The sequence below is a fragment of the Culex pipiens genome, chromosome 2 (assembly GCF_016801865.2).
Source record: "Culex pipiens pallens isolate TS chromosome 2, TS_CPP_V2, whole genome shotgun sequence".
Classification (NCBI taxonomy): Eukaryota; Metazoa; Arthropoda; class Insecta; order Diptera; family Culicidae; genus Culex; species Culex pipiens.
This window is the reverse complement of record NC_068938.1, coordinates 135,130,930-135,157,854: the sequence shown is the minus strand read 5'-3', so window position 1 is coordinate 135,157,854 and position 26,925 is coordinate 135,130,930. Positions and strand designations below refer to the sequence as shown.

Genomic DNA, 26,925 nt, shown 5'->3' with positions numbered 1-26,925 from the left:
TACGAAGATTTTTTTAAACCTAAAATATTGTGAAATAAAATTTCTAGAATCTTATTGGATAAAAAATGTTGAGGCTTGTAGCTTGAAAACGATTAACGAATTTAACAAATGTGACTGATTTGAACGAAAACACTGAGTCTGGCAACTCTTCTCACTCAGTGGCGTATCCGATCATCATTGTCATCACCATCATCACCGCTGACTGTTGGTGAGAGTATTGTACATTCAGCACACACACCATCATTAACCAACATCAGCCCAGAACAGCCAACTCGGAGTTCGCGTTGGTCAGCCGTCGTCAGTCTGGATCGACACTCGGTACGAGGCGAACGCGTTTTCTAGGAAGCAGCAGCCGCAGCAGCCGGAGCCGGAGCAGCAGTTGGATCCCTCTCTCTCCTCCCCCCGGAAGTGTGTGCGTGTGGGTGCGTGTACTGATTTGGTTGGTTGTTCCTTCTTGGTGGATTGTTCATTGTGGGTTGGCGAGGATCTTCTCCGTCTCTCTCTCGCTCCCATACCTTGCCGTGTTAGTGTTCTTTTTGTGGATGTTAGTGGATTTTTTTTGGGATTGGAACAGTGCTCTAAGAGCAAGAGAGTGCGATCAGTCAGTAGTTGGGCAGAGTTAGAGCCAGAAGTTGCCAGAAGAACAACCGTGTAGACAAGAGGATTTTTTTTGGGGAGGACGAAGCCATAGTGAACTTGGCGAAGACGACGACGACAGAGAAGAGAACAACGAGAAGTGTTCGTGAATCAGGAGTTTAAGTTATCAGTAGTGTACATCAGTAGCAGCGCCGTTGCAGCTATCGAAGACAAGGAAGACGACGGTGCAGTAGTCGAAGAAACGAGAGCAGTGAGAGTGTTTGACCAAGTGTGGTGATCGTGGCTGTTAATTTATTGAGCAAACAATATTATGCATTTAAGAGTAATACACGCAAATTAATACTGAAAAACGTGCCAGTTACGAAAGTGTTTGGCGACGTGAAGAACCTGTGCAGCAGCAACAAGTGCAAAACAAGTCAAAAAAATTCTACAGGAAAATTATTAAAAAAAAACAAGTGCGATAATCGACACTGCTGATCAAACAGAATCAAAGTCAAAGTCCGGATCAATGAACCACCTCAAAACGGCCTCAACTTTGCTGGACCCTGAGTCTAATCAACTTTGAGCAGCAGCAGCAGCGACCTAATCAACTTTTGAAGGTTCTACAAATCATCGTCGAGATTCATGCAAAACGGCACCACGAAAATACACAGAGAGCGATATTCCACGCACCACCAGCAGGGTTAGTACTTATTTTGACCAAATCTTCGTCCGAACCCCGTCGTCTGTATTGGTGAGCTAGCCTCAGCAGTCAAAACGTGTCGTTCGCATGTGATCGCCGCCTCTGTATGTGATCGTGATCGACCCCCGCTCCCTCTCTCTCACTCTGGCCACTTGTCAGCAATTTCTCCGATTTGCATGATCGTCAACGCCGAGAGCTTTCGAAATAGGTTGCCCAAAAAGATCCGAGTCAGGTCACATATTCTGACCACCATCGGCCGATCCGCCAAGATTGTGGCAACTCACACTTTGAAGCGAGATCGCGATCGCACCACTACACCCGTGATCTCTTTCCCTCTCAGATTTGGAGGAGAGCGCACCCACAGTGAAGAGAGAATGTGATCGTTGGTCAGAGTTGCCAGCACGCGTGCGGTGGGTGAATGAAATGTTTCTCTTCCTGAATCATTGGACCAGAGGCAGGTTGATTTGGAGGGATCGGACACGATCGTGGTTGTTGATGATCTTCGTGCGTCATCGGAATCGTGCTAATGGGATTGAATTATGGTTTTGGGTTTGGGGTTTGCTGCACAAGACGTTGCCGATCAAAACCAAGATTCCAATAAGTTCTTAGCTCAGTTTTTTGAAGCGAAGTGTCGAAGCGTTTTCCATCCGTGTCTTATCTATAGGCTTAGTGATTTTTCACGCTCAAAAATTGCAAATTTCACGGGGACCTCAATTTCAAAACACCAAATTTCACGCAAATTTCGCGGATCTTGAAAAATATTAAAATAACTCTGAAAATCCAATGTTAAATTCACAGAAACTACTATTTATGCTTCATTATATATTATTCTTCAATAAACTAAAAATAAAATCACTAAATTTGAATGCGACGCAAAAAAAAATCCTCCTGGTTTATGGATGGGCTCTATATATATTTTGAAACAAAATGTAGGGCATGCGTCCGGGTCCGGTGGTTTAGTGGTTAGCGTGATAGCCTCTAAATCCCAGTATGGCCTGGGTTCCATCCAAGACGGACCCAGTGGCATTTTTCGAGACGAGATTTGCCTGATCACGCCTTCTATAGGATGGGGAAGTAAAACGTCGGTCCATTTTCGAGGTTTTGGGTGACTCACCACATATAACCTTCGGACGCCTAGAAATGAGCAGAAACTTGCAACAGAGACCACAAAAGACCCGGGGTCGTTAAAGTGGATTGCTTTGCTTTTTTTGTAGGGCATGCGTATTCTCATTAACTGAACTGCTCTTATAATATTCGACTAATAAAGCTATAATGTTTTCTGTTATATCATTTTTCATTTTATTGAATTTCATATCAAAGCAAGATTTAACAATCTTGTCCAGCCAAAATGAGTAAAATAAATTGAATTTTCTGCGACATTTAGCCCATTAAACATATTTTTAAGGGTTTTAGCTCACTTTTCTAAAACTAAATTTAAAATCAATTTGCAAAAATAATATATTTTTTTACAAAAGAAAACAAAAAAAGTAGCATTTTTTAACTTTCTAGTTAAAATTATATGGGCCCAACAAAAATTATATGTTTTAAAAATGTGATTCCTAAGATAAACAATACTCTTCATTTTATTTTGAATAAAACAAAGCTTAATTCTTTTAATTTCTTTCAAAACTATACCTTTCAAATTAAATAGCAGTGAAATGTTTGATATAGCGATTGAAAATATTACTAAATTTAGTTAGTTTCTAAAAACCTCAAAACTCTGAACATTTCTTCAAATGGTTCATATCAACTTGACATACATATATATTCAAGCTTTTTAATTGAAAACTAATAAAATTTAATTAAATAGTCTTTTTGGATGAAATATTTATTAACTTGTTATGATTTGAGATAATTGATTAATTTCACGAATTTCATGCCGTCCACGAAATCGTCAAAAATCATTAACCCTATATTAGTAATTAAACCAAAGTAGGGTAGAGTAGTCATCAATGAGACACGGGGAACAATGATAAAATGGCTCTCACAAGTCGTAGTTTCAACCAATTAGGCTCATATTTGGGGGAAAGTTGTGTCTACTAGATACACGTCTGCCATAATAGTGGCTTTGGTTAGGGACGCTCCCTTGCAAAGTTATTCATACATGTTTGATTCCGGGGTGTAAAAGTAAATTATGACTAAAAATTACATTTTCGCTCATAGGCTGCCATTAACACAAAAACTAATATTTCTCCAAATTTCTTTCGTCATTTCACTGGGCATGAGTTGGGCTACAATGTCCTTTTGTTAGGTTTGACCAAAATTTAAAATATACCCAGAATCCAGGGCTGTCTCATTGTACCCCACTCTTTTCGGCCCATGGGTAACAATGAGACACTTTCATTTTTCTTCATTAAACTTTTCAAAATCTATGGGAATCTTTTAAAACTTGAATTGGAAGTGATTTTTGGCATATTTATTGAGTTTGAACTTCATTTATCCAAAAATATAAGGTTATTTGGTAAAATATATGGATTTTACAAAATTTAAATACTTTTTAGTATAACTTTTGTTAGTTAAAGTTTCAAGTTGGCAAAATTGCTTTAAAATGTTCAAGGCAAGTCACCTGCAATGGAACAATACAAAAATATGATGTTTTTCTAGAAAAGTATTGATTTTTGTAGAGTGTCTCATTGTTCCCCAGCTGTCTCATTGTTCCTGCCAAGTGCGTCTACAATGAGACAGTTGAATAACTCAGGCTGTAGACGTCAGATCGATCTCATATTTTGGTCAATGTTAGAACACATTAAAAGAAAGAAAATGCAACAAAAAGCTCATTAAAACATGCTGATGAAAAAAATACCAAAATCGTTGAAAGTTAAAAACCAAAAGTGTCTCTTTGATGACTACCCTACCCTATTCACTCGCTTAATTCTACACGAGTTCATAAGATTATTTTTATTCCTTTTTGAGTTTGATAAATTGTTTTGAGAGAATCGTTACATTTTCACACAAACATAAAATTTCACGGGATTTCACGGAAAAATCCAAATTTCGCGGATTTCACGCTGTCCGCGAAATCGTGAAATTTCACTAACCCTACTTATCTAGTTTGCTTCTTTGTGATAGGCTGATACGTCCTTAATTTTTTTTTGAAAACTAATTGCAATTGATTGCAATATATTGCATCTTCCATGCCTTTTGCAATGAAATGTTGGAATTCTGGCATGTTAATTATTTTTTTATATTTTTCTGCCCCTCTTCGCCGAGATAAAGAGTCAAAAACTTTGTGACAGTGATTTCTGTAAAATGGACGAAAAATACCCCTGAAATATAGTTTTAAAACCTTTCTCGTTCCAAAACTGTAAATCCATAAAAACATGTTCATCTCTGATTCTTCGGCCACTAAAAAAATGAGTTTGGCGAATGGTTTTCAAATGATGGAAGCCACAAATTTCAAAAAGTTTAGCAAAATAGCAAAAACTTTAGCAAAATAGCATTGAGAAAAAGAACGCATCAAAACCTACAAAAATGTTATTTTAAGACGATTCCTAACCCGTGCACGTAAAACGTTTTCCAAAAAGCAATTTTAAAAGGTCTTTCTTTTGTAAGAAAGGTTTAACAAAATATTCGATGTGCTTATAAAATTTCCTACAGTTTTTGTTTGGATTTTGAAAATCGGAGCAATACTCTGAGACTTCTAAAAACGGTTAATAAAGTATTTTTGATTTAACCAAACATTTGTTCAAACTTATTTGGCAGCGTTGATAATTTTTTGAAAGAAAGTAAAAATATAAATACAGGAAAATTGTACAAACCTAGGATCTTTCAGCACCCTTTGACAAAGTTATAGGGAATTTACTTTCCTACAAGGATCTTGGGCAAATTTGATGGACCGTTAACCTTAACTGATTTAGTGCAAAATTTTACAAACTATTTTGTATTTTTTTATTTAGCTCAAACTTTGTGGGGGCCTTCCCTATGACTAATGAAGCTATTTTGTGACATACAAGTCATCATACAATTTCGGCTGTTGTCCATACAAAAATGGTACGTAAATATTCAAACAGCTGTTACTTAAAAAAAGTGAGTGAATTTTTTGATCAAGGACTATTGAGAAAAAATAAGTTTACGGAATACTGCCGTTTTTTATTAATTTTTTTTTTTCACAACAACTTTATTTCCCAAAATATGTGTTTTTTGATTTTCGATATTTTTTGATATATTTTAGAGAACAAAAACTCTAAACTTTTGAGCCAGAGAGATGTATGGTCAGAAAATCTGCCGTAGAGTTATATATTTTTTAAAAAATAGTGATTTTTGGAAAAAAAATCGAAATTTAATGCAAAAACACAAAAAAATCATGTAAAATAGAATTTGCAATCTAAAAGTACTTTACAAATTTTCAATGTTAAAACATAAAACATTCGTGAAATTTTCTGATCTTCTCGGAAGCAATTAATTGTTTTTTTTTATCAAGACTAACATTTCAAAAGGGCGTAATATTGAATGTTTGGCCCTTTGAAAATGTTAGTCTTGATTCAAATTCTTTTAAAGTATTGTTTTCGAAAAGATCGAAAAATTTCACGAATGTTTCATATTTAAACATCAAAAATCGGACCATTAGCTGCTGAGATATCGACATTAGAAAATGGTGGGTTGTTTGGGTGAGACTTAGAAAACTTCAATTTTCCTGTTTCTCAACGCCCAGAAGTCTGATCTTAAATGTTTCTTAGACAACTTTATAGCAAATTTTCTGAACTTTAAAAAAATCAGAGGATGTCACTCATGGTCACTCTTTTCAAAAATCGATAAATTGCAAAATTTCGCTGAAATCAAACTTCCAGTGACTATATCTAGAAAGCGCAGCCCATTATCAAAATATCTGTAAAGTACTTACCGCGGTTCTTTTTAAACTTCGGTCTTTTGAAAGAACCGTTTTAAGATGGCATGATTTATGTTATAAATATAATTTATTGAATTTCCAATAAAAATAGTTTATTTTTTTTGAGAATTGAAAATGCAATTTCAATGCTAATAAAAATTTATCTCAAAAGAAAATGATTGTCTTAACAAAATGAAAAAAAAAAAATCAATGTACATCTGATTGTACACTAAAGTATTACCAGAATACGAATTTGACCATTTCAAATTACATAATTTGTAAAATATTACCAAAAATCTACTGAATAGTTTAAAGATTTTTTGAAAAAAAAATGAACCCTTTTGTCCGAGTAAACTTTAGCGTTTATAGAATTTATCGATGAAATCAGAATGTAGAAAAAAGTTCACAGAATTTTTTCTTCAAATAAAATATCAGCATTAGTTCAATTCTTGCAGAAATAAACGCAATTTAAAACAATTTTTCCAGCATCCTAGATTTAAGTTTGGATGCCATTCAATTACTCGAATGTTTAGGTTCGAGTAGAAATCTTTACAAAAAGACCACCAAGACTTATTGTTTCCAAGGGCTTCTTTTCGTTTTCAGTTTCAATTTGTTTTATCAAATAATTTATAAAAGTCCAATGTGACATAACTTATAAAATCACACGATTCTTAAAAAACCCCTGTTATCAAAACTTTGAAAAAGAGCGAAAGAGCCGTTCAAAAGAGCGGTTCTTTTTAATGAGCGAACGGAAATGAGCGGCTCCTAAAAAAGAGCGGTTTTGCCCAACTCTAATTTTACATCAAAAATCGGCATTTTTTCGTGCATCTATTTTTTCTCAATAGTAAGAAAAAATCTGTTTCTATTTTTAGAGGAAAATTGCTCAAAAATTGGAAAAAATATGCGCCTCATTTTAAATATATTCGCACAGGAAGCACACAAAGTGTACAGCTTTATTTGGGTTTTCAGAATTCGATCAAACAAGCAAAACCTGGCTGATGAAACCGGCACCGACTCCAAATCATATCAGGTTGATTCTCTTTTTTCAGCCGGGTAATCTCTTAATTTGTTTTAAAATGCTCAATTGCTCGAAAACGAATTTATCGAATCGCAATTGCGTTAATTTTCAGGGGATTTCTCTTCTCATTGCTATGAATAATGCATTTCCGTTCGATTAAAATCCCGACTTTACGTTGTTAAGTTCAACAGTGGAAACGCATGGTTGCAAAAAATGTTTACCATCGAATGTCCGTCCATAATTTCCTGGAATTCTCCGTTTCAATCACGCTGCTCATTTTTCCAGGAAATTTCGCAGGTAGTTCCTCGGCACTTTCGACGTGCTTCAGCCTAGTTCGTGTAGTTTGCTGTGCGAGATGTTTCTGGGCCCGATGCAGCGCGCTGATAACACCACTTCGGCTTCAGAATACACACCATCTTATCTGGCAACTTCGGGTGTTTGTACGTCGCGGAGTCTTCTCTTGCGCTGACTAAGGTTCCCCCCGCTGAGTTCAGTCTGAGCTGTGGTTGTTGTATTGGTGTTGATGTTTGAAACTATTGTTGATTTGGAATGTTTTTTTTTCTAAATTAGAACAAGAATTATTTTTAGATCAATATTCCACTTGTTTCATAAAACAGTCTAATGTTTCTCATTTTCAACAAATTAAACTGTAATTTTGCCTGATAATGACACCGCGATGATGATCGCCGTCGGTCGTGCAATCATGAGTTTTATCGAGCACATTTACACACACATAAATGCAGTGCAATATGGCACGGAGAGTTTTGTTTGGATTCCCGATTAGCAGGTCTTTTTTTGCTTCTCAATGTTGATTTTATTGTTGTCGTACACATGTGCGGTCGATCTCGCGCTCTCTCTCTCTCTCTCTCGCGCTCTCTCTCTCTCTCTCTCTCTCTCTCTCTCTCTCTCTCTCTCTCTCTCTCTCTCTCTCTCTCTCGCTGTTTTTTTAGCGTGTGGCCATGAATGTCGGGGGTGGTGTGAGTGTATGTGTTTGTTTGTGGTGGCATTTTCGGGCTCAGATTTGGCCGTTTTTCGTCGGTTATTCTTGTTAAATGGATTTAAATTATACGTGGATAATCGTGCTTTGTTTGGTTGAGGTTAAAATTCTGTGGGAATTGAACGGATGTTCTTATTTTGAAACAATTTGAAAATTATTTCATTAGTTCATGCTTTTAAAAGGAAAAATGCTGGATAATGTTCAGTCATTACCAAGCATTAAACGTCTCCATCAGACAGAGTTCAACATAATTCAAATTTGAGCATCAAATTGTGCACCTCAAAATTGAATATTTATAGCATTGCTTATCCATGGATAAAACGATGCAAATGTTTGTGCTTCCCCAACTTTGTAAGGCAAAACTCGTTAAAATATTCTTGCAGAAATTGAACTGGCTCCCGCATCAAAGTTGTCGGAACTCACCAGCTGTTTGTTTGATTTGCAAACTTGCCGTCGGGAAATAATAGCCAGAAAATGAAAAAGCTGTGTAACCTCAATACCAAGCTCAGTTGTTTTTGCATCGAGAAAAGCGATCAATAAATACAATGGTTTGGTTAGAATACAAAAGACATTTTTTATGCGCTGGATTAAAAAAAAATACAAAGAAATAATTAAAAGTGTTGTTGTTAACTAGTTTGATGAATATTATATTTTTTTAACCTTACTTAAAATATGAAAAAAAAAAATCAAATCAAATTATTCGCTATACAGCATTGCCTTGGCGTTCTCGATTAGAGCAATTCTCTGAAATTTCGGTCATTTTTTTTGTTGTAGTTTTCAATCCGGCTGAAACTTTTTTGGAGCCTTCGGTATGCCCAAAGAAGCCATTTTGCATCAATAGGTCGTTCATATAATTTTCCATACAAATTTGGCAGCTGTGCATACAAAAATGGTGTATGAAAATTCTGTATGTTTTGAAAGAATTTTTTGATCGATTTGGTGTTTTCGGCAAATTTGTAGGTATGGATATGGACTACAATGAAAAAAATTATACACGGAAAAAAATTTGTGATTTTTAATTTCACTTTTTGTCATTTAAACTTGATTTGCAAAAAAACACAATCTTATTTTTTTATTTTATTTTTTACATGTTTTAGAGGACATCAAATGCCAACTTTTCAGAAATTTACAGGTTGTGCAAAAAATCTTTTTTTTATTTTTTCAAAAAATCGAAATATTTGTCCAAAAATTTTTCAACTTCATTTTTCGATGTAAAATTGAATTTGCAATGCCATGCAAAAATCCACTACAGTATTTTTTATTGCAAATTCAATTTTACATCGAAAACTGGAGTTGAAAAATTTTCGCGACCAATATTTTGATTTTTTGAAAAATAAATCTGAATTGATTCACCAAATCATAACTCGGTCAAAGATTTTATGCCCATTCTGGAAATTTCTGAAAAGTTGGCATTTGATGTCCTCTAAAACGTATCAAAAAATAAAAAAAATTAAAATAGTGTTTTTTTTTTGCAAATCAAGTTTTAGTGACAAAAAGTGAAATTGAAATTCACCCATTTTTTACCGTGTATCATTTTTTTCAGTGGCAAAATTTGAAAAAGTGAAATTCAATAAAAACTGATGAAAATTTCACCAGATCCTGATGTAAAATTACTTTTTTTAAACGCATGATCCACTCCCATTTTTTTCCGTGCAAACAAAAAAAAAAATTGCTTATCAATTTACTTTACTGCAAAAACTATTTCTTTTTCTACTTTTATTTTTTTTTCGTTGACAAGTTCATGCCTGTTATATTCCGTTTAAGGACGGAATTTTATTTCAATCATCATCATGCTCTGCATTTCATTGAGTAATAATTGTCAAAAGCTATTTAAGGAGTCATCTATAAACTATGCTACTATTTTTGAAATCATTTTTAATTTTAAATGAAACAATACTTCAATTATGAAATAATTTAATTGAATTGTTAACTGTTAATGCTATACAGATATCTCATGATTTTAGAACAGTGACGGATCCGATTAAACATCTTGGAAAACGGAAAATTTGAACAAAATGATTCACTTTAACTAGGGCGTCCAAATTTCCCGAGTTTTGAATTTCCCGGGAAACGGGAAAAATATTTTTGAAATCCCGGGAATTCCCGGAATCCCGGGAAATTTTTGAAGCAGTCATAAAATCTATGTTTTCATAATATTTGATACGTCTATTGGCGACAGTCTAAACTCCAATCTAAACAAGGACGACAGTTTTTAAATAACTCAAATTAAAAATTGTTTTTTTTTGTGCTGTGCTTTGGATTTAAAAACAAAACTACAAATTTCAATTTTAATGTGATTCAAATTAAATAACTGTTTTATAAATATATTTCATTTAGTTATTTTTTATATGCCATTACTAGAAAAGCTTGAATTTTTTTTAAACGTAAAAAACGAGAAGCGACAACAAAACCAGAGTTTTTTTTTTTAAAAAAGGTCCTATAAGTTTTTTTATATGTATATACTGCTCCTGATCGCATAAATGTCCCATATGCATTTTCATCGTTTTTGAGTTATTGATGCAGTTTTGTTCAGAATCACGAGATCTTTCCGAAAAACCTATCCAGTACTTTGTTCTAGAAATCAGGAGGAAATCCAGTTTTTTAGTGAAAACTTAACACGTTACCCTATGTGTGGGACTAACTTTTAATGCGTTTTTCTCTGCTTGCTTTTTTTGCATATGGGACATTTATGCGAACATGGGCAGTATAGGACCTTTTAAAACAAAAACTCTAGAAATAAAATGATACCAGTCAATGTAAAATTTCAGATATGTTTGATTGTCTTATTTTACATAAAACATCTTTAAGTTACTACCGCCAACCTGGAAAAATCAGGACTACAGGCTGAAAAGGTACAAGTGATTCCAAAGCAATAAATTTGGAAATCGGACTTAAATAGCTGTCTTAATTCGTTAAATTTTTCGTGATTTGCCTCAGATTCCGGTGTTTGATGAAGAATTATTTAAGATGATATTTTTTTCAAATTTAAAATCCTAAATAAAAATATTATACCCAGTCTTAAAAAAAAACATAAAATTAAATAGAAAATTTTAAAAGCGCCAGGCATTTTGGGGAACTGTGAAATAAAAGGGTAATTCTCCGCCAACTCACACAGCAGTTGTCCCGACCCCTCTTCGATTTGCGTGAAACTTTGTCCTAAGGGGTAACTTTTGTCCCTGATCACGAATCCGAGGTCCGTTTTTTGATATCTCGTGACGGAGGGGCGGTACGACCCCTTCCATTTTTGAACATGCGAAAAAAGAGGTGTTTTTCAATAATTTGCAGCCTGAAACGGTGATGAGATAGAAATTTGGTGTCAAAGGGACTTTTATGTAAAATTAGACGCCCGATTTGATGGCGTACTCAGAATTCCGAAAAAACGTATTTTTCATCGAAAAAAACACTAAAAAAGTTTTAAAAATTCTCCCATTTTCCGTTACTCGACTGTAAAAAATTTTGGAACATGTCATTTTATGGGAAATTTAATGTACTTTTCGAATCTACATTGTCCCAGAAGGGTCATTTTTTCATTTAGAACAAAATTTTTCATTTTAAAATTTCGTGTTTTTTCTAACTTTGCAGGGTTATTTTTTAGAGTGTAACAATGTTCTACAAAGTTGTAGAGCAGACAATTACAAAATTTTTGATATATATACATAAGGGGTTTGCTTATAAACATCACAAGTTATCACGATTTTACGAAAAAAAGTTTTAAAAAAGTTGGTCGTCATCGATCATGGCCGTTCATGGTCACCCGCGACAGACACGGACGACGAAACAAAGAGAAACGCAAAAAGTAACTTTTTCAAAACTTTTTTTCGTAAAATCGCGATAACTTGTGATGTTTATAAGCAAACCCCTTATGTCTATATATCAAAATTTTTGTAATTGTCTGCTCTACAACTTTGTACAACATTGTTACACTCTAAAAAACAACCCTGCAAAGTTAGAAAAAACACGAAATTTTAAAATGAAAATTTTTGTTCTAAATGAAAAAATGACCCTTCTGGGACAATGTAGATTCGAAAAGTACATTAAATTTCCCATAAAATGACATGTTCCAAAATTTTTTACAGTCGAGTAACGGAAAATGGGAGAATTTTTAAAACTTTTTTAGTGTTTTTTTCGATGAAAAATACGTTTTTTCGGAATTCTGAGTACGCCATCAAATCGGGCGTCTAATTTTACATAAAAGTCCCTTTGACACCAAATTTCTATCTCATCACCGTTTCAGGCTGCAAATTATTGAAAAACACCTCTTTTTTCGCATGTTCAAAAATGGAAGGGGTCGTACCGCCCCTCCGTCACGAGATATCAAAAAACGGACCTCGAATTCGTGATCAGGGACAAAAGTTACCCCTTAGGACAAAGTTTCACGCAAATCGAAGAGGGGTCGGGGCAACTTTTCCCGATTTCGTGTGAGTTGGTAGAGAATTACCCAAAAATAATGCAATTTTCCCTAATAAGCCAAATCAAAGCTGATATATGCCAAAAACGAATTTGAAAGCTTTAAAATTCGTATCGATTACTATGTATTCAACTGTTCATCTATTTCTACAACCTAATCTGAATTTCCAGACAGATAATTAGATTTTTTTCAATTTCGGGAATTCCCGTGACAAATTATGAAAATTCCCGGGATTCGGGAATTCACCTTTTTGGAAAAATCCCGGGATTTTTGACCCGGGAATTCCCGGGATGGACGCACTAACTATAGCCTTCTTTTAGGATCTTTTCTGGCATGGTTGAAAATAAATCTGTTCCAGCGAATAAAGGCCCTCCTCTCCGTTGTTCCAAATTTTATGAGATGATTGTAATCTTGATAAGTCTTGCGTTACCTGAATACTGACAGTGGAACTTTTTTTGCACTGTTAAAATAATTAAATGTGTAGCATTTTATAAAGATGCTTAAAAAAACAAGCTTTAAATTATATTAGTTTCAAATTGAAAAGCGTAGAATAAACTATTCGAAAAATATACATTAAAATCAAAAATGTTACACCATTTACTGAGCAATGATTGCTTTGAATACTTAAATGTCGTAAATAAGAACCAGGCAAACAAAAGCAAATTGGAATCATCAATTTATCTCAAAATGCTAAGGCCAGGTAGGATTGCAGAAGTTTTTCTTTAACTAACATAAGTCAAATTTTATGTATTTTTGGCTTTACATTTGTTGAATTTTATGCATATTTTTTATCTCAATGTTCTTTTTATGATTTTAAAGTTTTTCAATCAAACCTGGGTAATTCTCCGCCAACTCACACAGCAGTTGCCCCGACCCCTCTTCGATTTGCGTGAAACTTTGTCGTAAGGGGTAACTTTTGTCCCTGATCACGAATCCGAGGTCCGTTTATTGATATCTCGAGACGGAGGGGTGGTACGACCCCTTCCATTTTTGAACATGCGAAAAAAGAGGTGTTTTTCAATAATTTGCAGCCTGAAACGGCGATGAGATAGAAATTTGGTGTCAAAGGGACTTTTATATAAAATTAGACGCCCGATTTTATGGCGTACTCAGAATTCCGAAAAACGTATTTTTCATCGAAAAAACACTAAAAAAGTTTTAAAAATTCTCCCATTTTCCGTTACTCGACTTAAAATATTTTGGAACTTGTCATTTTATAGGAAATTTAATGTACTTTTCAAATCTACATTGATCCAGAAGGGTCATTTTTTCATTTAGAACAAAATTTTTCATTTTAAAATTTCGTGTTTTTTTCTAACTTTGCAGGGTTATTTTTAAAAGTGTAACAATGTTCTACAAAGTTGTAGAGCAGACAATTACAATTAATATATAGACATAAGGGGTTTGCTTATAAACATCACGAGTTATCGCGATTTTACGGAAAAAAGTTCTGAAAAAGTTGGTCGTCATCGATACGGACGACGAAACAAAAAGAAACGCAAAAAGTAACTTTTTCAAAACTTTTTTTTTTCGTAAAATCGCGATAACTCGTGATGTTTATAAGCAAACCCCTTATGTCTATATCGAGGTTTTTAAGCGAAGATGGTGTTCGAATGGTGAACGCCCGAAATGTCAAAATCACGCAGTGGTACCAACATTACGGAACAAGTGTGCCATGGCATGACAGCCACTTTTTTTTTCTAATGTTGGTGCTACTGGCGATTTTGACATTTCGGGCGTTCACCATTCAAACGCCATCTTCGCTTAAAAACCTGGATATCAAAATTTTTGATATTGTCTGTTCTACAACTTTGTAGAACATTGTTGCACTCTAAAAAATAACCCTGCAATGTTAGAAAAAACACGAAATTTTAATATGAAAAATTTTGTTGTAAATGAAAAAATGACTCTTCTGGGTCAATGTAGATTCGAAATGTACATTAAATTTCCCATTAAATGACATGTTCCAAAAATTTTTACAGACGAGTAACGGAAAATGGGAGAATTTTTAAAACTTTTTTAGTGTTTTTTTCGATGAAAAATACGTTTTTTTCGGAATTCTGAGTACGCCATCAAATCGGGCGTCTAATTTTACATAAAAGTCCCTTTGACACCAAATTTCTATCTCATCACCGTTTCAGGCTGCAAATTATTGAAAAACACCTCTTTTTTCGCATGTTCAAAAATGGAAGGGGCCGTGTCGCCCCTCCGTCACGAGATATTAAAAAACGGACCTCGGATTCATGATCAGAGACAAAAGTTACCCCATAGGACAAAGTTTCACGCAAATCGAAGAGGGGTCGGGGCAACTGCTGTGTGAGTTGGCGGAGAATTACCCATAAATATTTTTTCAAAGGTAGCAAACATGGGCACTATTTTTAAAATACATAAAAATGGCTATAACTTGATAACGGTTCACTATATCAAAATTTCATTGAACTTCTTTTTGATTGCAAATTCAATTTTACATCGAAAAATGAAATTGAAAAAAAAATGCGACCAATTTCGATTTTTCGAAAAAAATTGTATTGATTCAAAAAATCATAACTCGGTCAAAGATTTTTTGCTCATTCTGGAAATTTCTGAAAAGTTGGCATGTTTTGGTCAATGATAGAACACGTTAAAAGAAAGTAAATGCAACAAAAAGCTCATTAAAACATGCTTATTGGAAATATACAAAAATAGTTGAATGTTAAAAACCAAAAGTGTCTCATTGATGACTACTCTACCCTATCTCAGGATTGAAATCGATTTTTTTGGGATCTGTGAAGGTCAAAAGGTGAGGCATTGTGAATTGCACAAAATGGCGTTCTTAACTCAATTTGGAAAAAAGTGCACGTACGACAAGTTAGCGTGACGGCGACGATTTGCAAACGCATGGTACGTTCATGTGTTCAAGTGTTCAAGTGTTAGGTAGCAAACAACGAATGCAAAACAGAGAAAGAAAGAGAAGAAGCAAAAAAAAAAACTGCTTAAACTGTAAAATCGCTGTGAAATAACGTCCGCGTGAACGTAACTCTGGTTTTTCCATCGAGCAGCGCGCTTCCATTTGAACTTGTTGTTTTTCTCGAAAGAGGCTAAATGTGGCCAAAAGCTGCTCGAATGTGTAAACAACAATAATAAAGTGTACGAAAAACGTGCTCGAAAAATGTTCCCATCGCCGTCGGGGTTTGTCCTTCTTGTGTTGGGTTTTTGCCAAAAATAAAACTTTCACTCAAAATTTGGCGGAAACTACTGCTACAGAGTCATGAAAACAATAAACGAGAGAGAAAGGGAGAAAACTTGCACAGAATCACATTCGAAATGCATACAAAGTGCACACATGAGTGTTTTAAAAACGCCCACGCACACGCTCGAATCTAAAAGTGTGTGTGTCTTCTTGAGAGTGAATTTTTGCGAGACGAAGATGATTAGCGCCGGCGGCCACCGCCAAAACCGGATGCGTGCCTGCCCGACGACGACGACGCCAACGAATGACGAATGACGAACGATGTCAAATATTTTGGCACTTGCACGAAGGTTGACGATCATTTAGTGGCGATTCGATTTGTTTGTTTGGTTTCAGTTTGCTCACGTTCGGTATTTGACTACATGGTGTAGGATTTGTTTTTTTTTAGTTTTAATTTTGTTTGTTCGGGCAATAGGGTCCCAAATCCCAATGTTTATATTTATTCACTTTTTTTTCTTCATTTTAATGCAAAATTGACAAAACGCTATTAAATGTTAAATTATTTTCGCTGTAAATTAAGAAACTTTTTGTCAAGAAGCTATCACCAACTCACACAGCAGTTGTCCCGACCCCTCTTCGACGGCGTCAAACTTTGTTCTAAGGGGTAACTTTTGTTCATGATCACGAATCCGGGGTCCGTTTTGTGAAATCTCGTGACGGAGGGGCGGTACGACCCCTTCCATTTTTGAACATGCGAAAAAAGGGGTGTTTTTCAATAATTTGCAGCCTGAAACGGTGATGAGATAGAAATTTGGTGTCAAAGGGACTTTTATGTAAAATTAGACGCCCGATTCGATGGCTTACTCAGAATTAAAAAAACGTATTTTTAATCGAAAAAAAGTTTTTTTTTGGAACATGTTATTTTAAGGGAAATTTAATGTTCCTTCATTTAGAACAAAAAATTTCATTTTGAAATTTCGTATTATTCTTACTTTGCAGGGTTATTTTTTTAGAGTGTAACAATGTTCTACAAAGTTGTACAGCAGACAATAACAAAAAAATGATATCGAAACATAAGGGGTTTGCTCGTAACCATCACGAGTTATCGCGATTTTACGAAACAAAGTTTTGAAAAAGTTATTTTTTGCTTATAAAATCACGACAACTAGTTAACACATAATTTTATTTGTTATTGTCTGTCCTACAACATTGCAGAACATTATTACACTCTTAAAAATAACCCTGCAAAGTTAGGAAAAAAAGGAAATTTTTAAATGATAAAATTTGTTTTAAATGAAAAAAATTAAAAAAAAAAAACATTTAATTTGGCTTTCAAAAATGTATATTTTTAGACAGAATTTTCAATATTTTGGAAAAAATATACCTCTTAAAATTAATTTTTACGTACTTTTTACCTTCCTCACTGAGGAAAGGCTATAAAATTACTCGGTTAATGAACTTTTTAATTTGACCTCCTAGACCCACCATCATTTATACTTATCGACTCAGAATCAAATTTTGAAACATGGCTGTGCGTGTGCGAGGATGTTGATCAAAAATATGCACTTGATTTTCTCGGCTTGGGCTGAATAAATTGTGTACGGATGTGGTCCATTCGGTTCACTGAAAATTGTACAGTTTCATTTAGTCGTTTAAAAGTTATGATAAAAAGCTATTTAGACGACTATAATCAACAAGACAAATTTTTATCACTCTCAAAAAAAAAAAAATAAAAAAAAATCTTTAGTAAGCATTTTACCTACTCAAATTGTATCATTCTGAAATTGATTCTCAACTCAACTCAAATACGACAACGATTAGCTCTTCATGACAAATTCACCGATCATCATAGTCATCAACACACATCCAAAGTGGCGCCACCAACCACAGAAATAGTGTTTGTGCGAGCTCCGATTTGGCATGCAAAAACAAAAATCACATAAAAGTTGTTGGGAAATTGGCAGTGAAACCAATTTCAACCGTGCTTCACACAAACAGACGCACACCACTTCAATTAGAATTAATTTGCACCTCTCCGGCGAATCAAAACAAACTGTGGGAGGGAGGGGATGAAAATAATAAAATAAGTTAAATTTCCACAGCAAAAGAAACAGTGTGTCAAGCAACAATCAATCCGCGGCACGGTTTTACGACTTGCTACCAAATCGGTTGACCCTCAAATGGAGAGGACATTTTTTAATATCGTTGGTGTTGTACGAATTTGGCACAATTTGTTCATATTTTTAATTGCTTATTTTTTTCCAAAGAAACGCAAAGGCGTACGATCACGACGAACAGATAATTAAAACTATTTTAAATACGAAGAGACGAGTTGTTCCTTTTAATTCCACTTTATATGTTGATATCTTGACTCTACTACTTCGACGCCGTCGTGCTATCATGTTGTACGTCGCTTTTAAAAGTTCCAGGAAAAACGCGTTTTAATGCTTGATGTTGAATAGACAAAAACGAGAGCACACAATATAAACAATAACAAACACGTTTTGTTTGGTTGGCCATTCTGTGCATTGCCCCGAAGTTTGGCTGAATTTGGTTGGTGGAGTCCCGAGTTATAATTGAAAATGTTTACGGTAGTCGAGCTCGTACTTGTGTCAAACGCGTTCTGACCTGAAATCCCTTTGGCCAATTGTCGCACTAACTTCAATTTTCAGGCATAGATTGCAAGATAGCACGATAAGATTGAAACATCTTTCATATGAAAAGTGACAAAAATGCTCGGATTTTTTTTCGGTTTTTATGGAATATCTCAGGATGGAACTCGAATTTGGGGATCTGTGAAGGTCAAACTCTTAACTCAATTTTTTTTTTTAATTCCGAATTTCTCACTCCACAGCAAAGCTGGGAACATTCACCTACCTCTATGTTTATTTTGAGGTGAGGCTCGGACGGCTTGCACAATCCAGTGAGATTAATTTGGCTCAAAATGCACGTACGACGAGTTAGCACGACGGCGACGACTTGCAGACTTAATCAGTGTTCTGTTCTCGACTATTTGTCAAGATATTAATATATATAGCGGAATTAAAATGAACAACTCGTCTCTTCGTATTCATAGTAATGCATTCTGCTAAAACGCTCAACCAAACCACAATAAAAAGTACATATGTTCACAATAGTTGTCTACTGGAACATTTACTGGATAAGATATCCATATTTTCGCTGGAAATGGATGAAACTTTTGTCGTTTGCATATTTTAAGAGAAGGTTAGAAGTAAATTCTTTAGAATTTCAAAGCCGCACCCTTTGCAGATTCATGGAAACCTTCAAACAGTTGCATCGTAGAATTTCGAGAATGAACTTCACCTTAATTTTATGTTGAACACATCCGAGCGTATGATGAACTGTCACACGTATGGCACTTTTTCACTTGAGCTAAACAAAACGTGAACAATACAGACATGCTTGCCCCAACGAAAGTCGATGAAACTTGCTCCGTATACCGCAAGAAAAGCCCTTAAGCTATCCGGATTTTTTTGTTCCTTAACTTTTCTAAGTAAAATGGCAAACATAATTCTCTCGTAGGCAACATTCTTCAACTTTACACTTTATTACAACCTCAGATCTTAGCCTTTTGTTCGGAAGGTCGTTGGGTTGTCCAAAGGACGCTGTCACTGTTTCTTGTAAGTCAGTTTTGGATGGCACGTGGGTTTACTGGTAGTATAAAGCTCGTGTGGCCACCGGTGCTTCCACGAAGGCGATGGGAAACTATTTCAATATTGCTGCTGGCTTGCCCACAGTTATGGCTGAGGATTATTATCACTTCACCTCGATTTGAGCCTGCGTACAAATTTTGTTTTCAGACTATTTACAAAACCAAAATTTTACCTTGGATTTTGTTTATTTTAGTGCTTGTAGTCATTTTGCTGAAAATATGCACTTCTGGAGATAACCAAAGTTTGTTTACATCTGTAAAAAAATAGAATTTGTTGATTTCATGGTTCACGGTTTTTGAAAAAGATTTCTTAATTAAACATTTACTAATTTTTTTTTCAAGGTATCCCTGAGAAAATATGGTGCTATTTGCACCTGTCAAAAGATACAGCGTGAACAATACTGTACACCATTTTTTGAATTCTCATCAAGCCATAAATTAAAATATCTTTGAACATTTCGAAAATATTTTTGATTTTTTCACTAGGCAGTTAGAATAACGAATATTCGGAAGCTGATGTTAAAATCAACGCAAAAATCGCAATTTTTTATCTGAGCAATTCTCTGCCAAAACCGGAAATCGACTTTATTTGTATTTTTTTATTTGGCTCAAACTTTCTGGGGGCCTTCCCTATGACCAAATAAGCTATTTTGTGTCATTGGTTCACCCATACCGGTCTCCATACAATTTTGGCTGCTGTCCATACAAAAATGGTACGTAAATATTCAAACAGCTGTAGCTTTTGACTGAATTTTCTGATCAATTTGGTGTCTTCCGCAAAGTTGTAGGTATTGTTGAGGACCATTGAGAAAAAAATGGTACGCGGAAAAAAATGGTTTTTAATCAACCTTTTTTTCACAAAAACTCAATTTCCCAAAATATGTATTTTTTGATTTTCGATATTTTTTGATATGTTTTAAGGAACAAAAACTCGCAGCTTTTGAGATAAAGAGAAGTATGGTCAAAAAATCTGCCGCTGAGTTATCATTTTTTGAACAAATAGTGATTTTTGGAAAAAATCGAAATTTAATGCAAAAACAAACTTGGCTTATTTTTTTATTTAAAATTGCATTTGCAATCGAAAAATTCTTTAGAAATTTTTTGATAAAGGGTTCCATTTTAAAGTTATAACCACCGAAAGTTTGATTTTAGCGAAATATTTACAGTTTTTCGATTTTTTGAAAATAGTGACAATGAGTGAACATTTCCAAAAATATATTTTTTGAAAAGTTCAGAAAATTTGCTATAAAATTGTCTAAGAGACATTGAAGATTGGACCTCTGGTTGCTAAGATACAGCCGCTTTGAAAAAAAGAAACACGAAAATTGAAGTTTTCTAAGTCTTACCAAAACAACTGTAACAAGGCAAGAACGGCGGCCTAGCTCAGTATAAGCAAACTAGAATCTAATCAAAGGGTCGGCATTCGCAATGTCAGTCACAGATCAGTGAGGAAAGTAAACACAATTTAATCATTATCGACACAGGTTTATTTGACCCATAACTACTTAAAAATCAACTTTGGGGAATCAGAACTTACTCGTCTTCACAACTGTCTTACCCGGTAAACACCGACTCGAGATCTCGATTCTCGTGCACGTGCAGCTTGACGACACGTGGCACAGGAACACCGCGTCCGCGCGGTTGATGAAAGATTGTGGTGGCTGGTCCATGCAGGACACGAGGAGTATCCACGTGGGGTTCTTCACCGTCTTGTGAAGCTGGAGAACACACGACCGCGACGCCGCGCGGCCGAGTGGGTTGCAGGGTGGTAATCTAACTTGTACAGGAACGCGCGCCGCTGTCCAGCAGCGTTGGCTGAGCCGTCCAGGCCGGGATGCCCCTATATAGGTACTCAAGATGGCGGCTTTCAGCAAGCGGTTCGGATGTGGCAAACACACCCTGGGCGTCTTCTTCTGATTGTCGAACCGGCCGTACCCAAGGTACTTCCGGCAGAAGGGAACACTCCTTGGCGAGTTAGGATACAACGATCCGAGTGTAGCTTCCTTAGCGTTGATCACCGCGCACGGTGAGAAGCTTGGGCCCTCGATTAGCTAGGAACCCGGAAGTGTGACCTCGTGACACCGCGATGCCACGGAATCGGCGCTTGCGGGAAACTCCGGCTATCGGTCCGAAATTCCACCTATTCGACACTTAAAGGTCCTAGAATTGATCGTGTAGAGAAAGACTAGTAAGTGAAAGCACACTAAGCTTCAGGTGACCACAACCCACGTGGAACGACTTCCACGGGTAGTCATTTCCACTAATTACGCATCCGACCATTACAATTCTTGGCGTACCCCACTTTACCTGAAGCGTACGATTCGTTCAAACTCGATTTAGAATCGTTTCACAAGTCTACACTGTAGTTTTCGAACACTTGTAATATCTACAAACTGATCGTCCTATAGGATCGATCTTCGCACTTCAACGCCCAAAATGGAAAGAGACCGAGTTGGGGAGATCGTTATCCACGAAACCTGTCTCTCTTGGGAAGTCATCCTCTCTCGATATCCAGCCTCGGTTATCAGTGGTGGTTGTATTGGTTTAATTATCGCGACCTTATCGTCCGTCTGCATTCTCTTTAAGCTGGATGGGATGTGATGTTCGTTGGGGTTTAGCGTACACCCAAAAGTGGTGGCGTTATACCAGTTCAACAAATTGATCAAATTTATAAGCCATCATCCTTCGAGTTGACTACTTTGTTTTTGAATTAAGGTATTACTGCCCATAATTGAAAATTCGGCTATTATGCCAAATCAAGTATTCCGAGAAAAACGCGTTTTAGTGTTTGACGCAAAATCTCCGTCAAGGTAATTTCCCATAAGAGTGGCATATTAGCCGTTTGGTTTTTCGCATCGGCAGCCAAGTCTAGACACTATTTCAGTAAAATTCAAGTTCCAAGAGATGCGTTGGAACGTCCTCTACCACCTGGTGCTAATATCTCGTTTTTGCCAAAAGTGGATATTAGCCGTTTTTTCAATGGTGGGCAGATTATTACATAATGATAATTAATATAAATAAACCATGCGAAGATAAGATAATAAATAACAGATATTAAACATTAATGCAAAAACACTTTAAAAACTAACATGCACAAAAAAAACAACATTTAATTTAGTAACCTAAAAGGTTACAAAACCCACCATTTTCTAATGTCGATATCTCAGCAACTTATGATCCGATTTTCAATGTTAAAACATAAAAATTAAATCAAGACTACCATTTTAAATGGGCGTAGTGTTCAATGTTTTCTTATGTTATTTTTGAAATTTGTTGAATTTACCTTTTTTTATATCAATAAAAAATGAATATGAAATTTTATAATACATATAATAATACAAACAAAAATATTGCCAAACAATATTAAAACCAAGTTTATTTGCAGAATCAAATTTTGAGTCGAAAATAACCTTAATTTGCTTTTAAATTTTAATTTATTAAAAGTTTGTTTTGATCAACATCAGAATTCATTATTTTTAATCTTCTGAAATTCAATGGAATCTGATTTGCAATAACCTGAAAACTATGTAAAATTTATTTTACCGCGTTGTCATTTACTTTGAACATTGAATCAGTTAAAAATATTTTGATTTTTTGGGAAAGTTCGTTTTATAGTACTGTAAAAAAATCACTTTGCAAAACTAATGACTTCAAATCAACTGTTCTGCTATATAATGCATTAAACAACACTTTTTCCATTGAAATGTTAAAACCATGAAAAGTAATTCAATGTTATCTTTGTTTCCCCCTTGACGTTTATGTTTTGAGAAATATTTAAATTTGTTGGCAATTTTCAAATCTAGGAAACTATTGGTTGAATTTTCAAAATATAGACATGCATTTTTTGTAAAATTTTGTGCTCTTTTGAATAGAAAATCAAACTAACTCAATTTAAATATTTGCCCAATAATAATTACTGTCAGCCCGTCTTTAGATTTCTTGTGATTTTTTATTATTTCATTCCCAAATGAGATATCAGGTGAGCAATTTTAAAATAATTTCAGTGTTTTATTTCGTATAGTGCCATTAAAACAAATATGCAGTTTATTTACTATATTTTTTTTTACTGAAGTGAAAAGAAATTAAATCTTTTTGACCCAGTAATTTAAGTAATTAATTGGCAGATTGGCAAGTGATAAATGCTTCTAGAAACCCTTGGCTATTGTATTGATTGAAATACTAAGTTTAAAATAAAAAAAACTACAAAAATAAAAATACAGAAAAGTAGATTTTCTCATAATATTGCATAACATATCATATCTACAGAGTTGCCAGGTCTCCAAACTTTTAGGCTCGTTGGAAAGCCTTTTAATAACCTACCAGAAAAAAATCCGGATGATGGATCCGGACATAGTTTTTACATAGATAAGTGAGATCTGGCTTCAAAAAATGTACATAAATATCACTTAAGTGTTCATAACTTGAGACAGGGTTGCCAGATCTTCAAAATTTTGATAAACTAATTCAAGAAGAGTCGAATAGTGGATTTGGATCTTATTTTCATTGTATTATCTGAGATTCATTGCATTATCGTGCTTTTTGGGCTGAATTGAGTTAAGCCAATTTGTGCAGACCTCAATGCCTCACTTTCTTGAGATAGTCAATATAACAACAAAAAAGCTCTGTGCATTTATGCCACTCTTCATATGAAAGAAGTTTCAATCATGTCGTGCTATCTTGACCCAGAAAATTAATGTACGGCGACAACTAGTCAAAGGGATTTCCGGTTAGAACGCGTTTGACACACATACATGCCCGAAAACATTTGTAATTATAACTCGGGACTCCGGCAACCAAACTCAACCCAACTTCGGGACAATACACAAAATGGTAAGCCAAATGTAACGTGTTTGTTATTGTTAACATTGCGTACTCTAGTTTTTTTTATTCATGGTCAAACATTTAAACGCGTTTTTCTCGGAACGTCAAAAAGTGACGTGCGACATGTTAGCAAAATTCATGTTTTGCAATTAAACAGAAAAATTCTAATTGTTACCGAAGTATTTGAAATTAACAAAACTGTTAAAAATTAATTCGATTGATTTTTAAACAATCATATAATATATTACAACTATTGTTTATCCTTATTTTTAATATTTCTCTGCAAAAATCTGAAAGTGTTATTCCTTAGACAAGCTATTTTGCTATATTTGCAAAATATCGTTGTTGCTAATTTCAAGATCATAAAAAAATTGAAAAGAACATATTGTTGTTAGAACAATTTTCCATTTTTTAGTTCTTAAATCGGCTAGAGTTACACTATTCCAGTACCAGATTTTGCAACACCCTTTAATCGTATTCTAATGTATTTTGAGATTTTATTTACGCTGGAATTTATGTCTTCATATACCTTATTCAAATATTTCAAATATCAACTACTGATTACTTCGAATCCTGTTCTTCTATTAATTCACAGTACTGATAGTGCATGGGTGGGCACAAATTAAATAGAATATTCGCAGAAAACCACCACCACTCGTTCATTGACAATACTCCACTCTCATGTGTGTGTGTGGGCGGACGTTGAATGCGCGAGGGACAGCCCAATGAAGCCAACCCATCCGAACGGTTACTGAATCAAATTGGGATCCTTCGCTCAACGAAACACTAGACCGCTTGGCAGAGTATCCCCATCTATTGGAGAGCGCAACCGGTAAATGGACACATTCATGTCCTGGTCCAGTCGACGAGGTTGGTCAAATGAAATTGATGGACAGCAAGAGGAAAAGCTCGGCCAAAATTGAATTTAAAGCTCCAGTCAAGCACTCTATCGAGGGATAGCCTTAAAAGGGGGAGGGGGGACCCATTTTGCGGGGATCAGTGCCGTAGCTGGAATTTCAGGTCCCACAGAGAGTGGGACGCAAAAAGGACTCTGAGATATTTTTACTCAAAATTCCTGAAAGCGGAGAGTAGCTAATCTTCGTTGCAAGCTATCATTTTCTTTGCTGCACTGCTGTTCGACGTTGTTTCCAGGAAATGAGCTGAGTAACAATTTCAAAATGATAAAAGACATGGACTTCAATTGAATTCCTGGCTAATCTGAGCTCGGAGAAGAAAGGGTTAAGTTTTTTGAAAGGGATTTTGGAAACTGCTAAGAATTTAACTCAAACCTGGTTTTGTTGTATTACAAGACAAAAAATTTCTAAGTGTTGATGACTAGCTTTGTACAACATCATATCATCAAATCAAACATAGCTTAAGTTTCGTCAAGGTATGATACATTTGTGGGCTTCCTGAACACGCACCAATCGACAGAATTGAATATTAGTGGATTGCCTCCTTCTTCTTCTTCACGAATAAGCGTGAGGGCGAAGAAAATTAAAATTTTATTTTTTGGCAGGGAATTTACTAAGCTTCAATTCTGCCCATTCGAAATCAAAGCGTTTACTGACATCATCTTCAAACATCAATGGCTACGATAATTTCACCCACCAGAGCGTTGACATTGACAAGGATGCTGGCTCAATTTGCTTGAATAACCTTCCCCTGAGAGGGTTGCTAATGAATCGAAATTTCTGCCTCGACACCTCCACACGTGACATTGGTGTGTGCTGGATGTCTCCTTATAATTGCACTGTTGTGTTATCTTGTCTCATTTAAAAAAAGAGTAAATGTGGCATTGCAGCATGACATCAACGATCATGATATTTTAGAAAATGAAAATATACTTTTTACCCCAAAAATCATCGTCTATTCATCGCAACCTTGTGTTCGTACAAATACCTCGCTCTAGAATGCCAGATTCCTCCGAAACGTCACCCCGGAGCGCGTGAGCCATTCCCATTAGCATAGATTAGTACTGGTGTGCGAAATGGTTGGATTTTTCCAATAAATCAAACTGCGCTGCTTGGAGCTATTTTTGGACCGTTTCACACCTTTAATGCATCCACCTCCCCTTGAATGGTGGCGTTTCCGTTAAGTGTTATTCGACTTGCCAGTTTTGCAGGATCTGGAGAGAAGGATAATCTCGCTGGTGTAACTTGGTTTAATCTTGTTTTCAAATTTTCATAACTTTATCCACTTGTTCCGATTGACAAATAGTGCCGATGCTGTTGCACTTCGCGATGCAACCCTCCACGCTTTGAACTTTGTTTCAGGATGAACTGTTGGGTTCCAACTTGACATCAAAGGATGTGCACATTGCATTGCCATGTTTTATGGGGGGAAGGCACGTCCCCTCCGTAGGGTAGCTGGATCCGGTTTCGACTCTTGACCTTGATATGTAACATTTCTCAAAAGTTGGATACAGTGTCTGTCGAAACCTTTGCTCTTGTTGAAATTGATATTGTTGAACATTGCCAGCAAAACAGTATCAACTGAAACAAGGTGATGTTGCATGAAACTCAATAGATTCTTGTGAATCGCAAAACAAAAATCCAGAAATGCGACTATTGCTCGATTTGATTTCTCGACAAACAGAAGACGAAGTCATTTTTACGAACTATTCCAGCTGCTCTGATGTTGAACTTCCTCTCAACCTTGGGCAACCAGCATCGTTTGTCCTTTACCCGTTTTCCGGTTACCCTGAGATGTAACTTCCGGATACGGAACGTCAT

The 26,925-nt window shown here is 35.4% G+C and overlaps 1 protein-coding gene across 1 annotated transcript in view; it reads left to right on the top strand.

Annotated features, from left to right (window-relative positions):
* Positions 1 to 310: 310 nt before the first annotated feature.
* Positions 311 to 26,925, top strand: part of LOC120428863 (receptor-type guanylate cyclase Gyc76C-like) — a 160,048-nt gene continuing 133,433 nt past the window's right edge. Inside the window, exon 1 of the mRNA XM_052709182.1 lies at positions 311 to 1,279. The gene's annotated coding sequence lies outside the window, so the exon portion shown is untranslated. The remainder of the gene's footprint in view (positions 1,280 to 26,925) is intronic.